A 1,459-nucleotide genomic window follows, 5' to 3' on the forward strand; every position below is an offset into this window, starting at 1 on the left:
AGAGTCAAGGAGATGGAGGAGGAAATGCTGAGCCCGAGATTCAATCAAGAGGCACCACTTCGCGAAGGGTGCCACATCTGGAGAAGGAAATGGATCAGATGAGGAAGGTTATGGATGAGATGAAGGAGAACATGAGAAGGGCAAATCCCGTAGAGGATTTGGTCCACCGAACAGACTCCCTTTTACTGCTTCCATCAATGGGCATCCCTTGCCGCCTAAGTTTAAAATGCCTTCCCTGGACTCATACGATGGAGCACGTGATCCCTTCGATCATATCGCTACTTTCAAGACTACAATGCATCTCCAAGGAGTTCCGGACGAGATCATGTGCAGAGCCTTCCCTACCACCCTTAAGGGACCAGCACGAGTATGGTTCAGCAAAATACCCCCGAATTCTGTAAGTTCCTTCGAGGAGTTAAGCAAGTTATTCGTCAATAATTTCATTGGGGATAAAGACACAAACGTTCCTCGTCCAGTTTGCTGACCATAGAGTAAGGAGAAAATAAGAGCCTGCGTTCCTTCATCACTCGCTTCAATAGGGAAGCCTTGACAGTAGACGAGGTGGACGACAAGCTCCTATTGGCAGCCTTCCACAATGGGGCTAACTCTGATTTATTTATTCACAAGTTGTATGAAAAAGAGCCCCAATCCATGGCTGAACTCGTCCATTCAGCCCAAAACTTTATGAATGCAGAAGACGCTGTCATAGCTAAGAAGAGGAAGAGAGTTGAGAGAATGGAAGCCAACCCACCGCGTCATTCTGACCAAGGGCCTCGTCCAAAGAAGGGACGAACGGAAGACAAGAAGGATCGAGACAGGGATAACAGGAAGGCAGGCCCATCAGCAGGAATCAGAATTACACACCCTTGAATGCCCCACTCGATCAAGTGCTCATGCAAATCAAGGATGATCCTTCCTTGAAGTGGCCAGAAAAGATGAAAGGAGATCCTAACAAGCGCAATAAGAATAAATATTGTCGCTTCCATAGGGATCATGGGCATGATACGGATGAGTGTTATGACTTGAAACAGCAGATTGAGAATCTCATCAGACAAGGAAAGTTGAGGCATTTCGTCGGAAGAGATCATAAAGATGAAAAATTGAAAGCGAAGATGGAAGAGTCATCACGGCCCCACTCGGAGAAATAAGAGTTATCATTGGTGGACGTCGACGGGGCAATCCTTTAAGGCGAAGAAGACGTACCTCAAAGCGGTGCAGAACGTCCAACTCTCTGGACGACCCCAAGGACGAAGGAACAGACGAACCAACCATCACTTTTACGGACGAAGAAGCTGAGAGGATCCATCATCCGCACAACGATGCAATCGTCATTACCCTGCTCATAGCAGATTTCAAAACCAGGAGGGTGTTGGTGGATAACAGAAGCTCCGGAGATATATTGTATTATCCCGCCTTCCAGCAAATGAGGATTGGACGAGATCAGTTTCGTCCAGCATGT

This window comes from Quercus suber, unplaced genomic scaffold (genome assembly GCF_002906115.3).
Source record: "Quercus suber isolate HL8 unplaced genomic scaffold, Cork oak 2.0 scaffold_70, whole genome shotgun sequence".
NCBI classification, from domain to species: Eukaryota; Viridiplantae; Streptophyta; class Magnoliopsida; order Fagales; family Fagaceae; genus Quercus; species Quercus suber.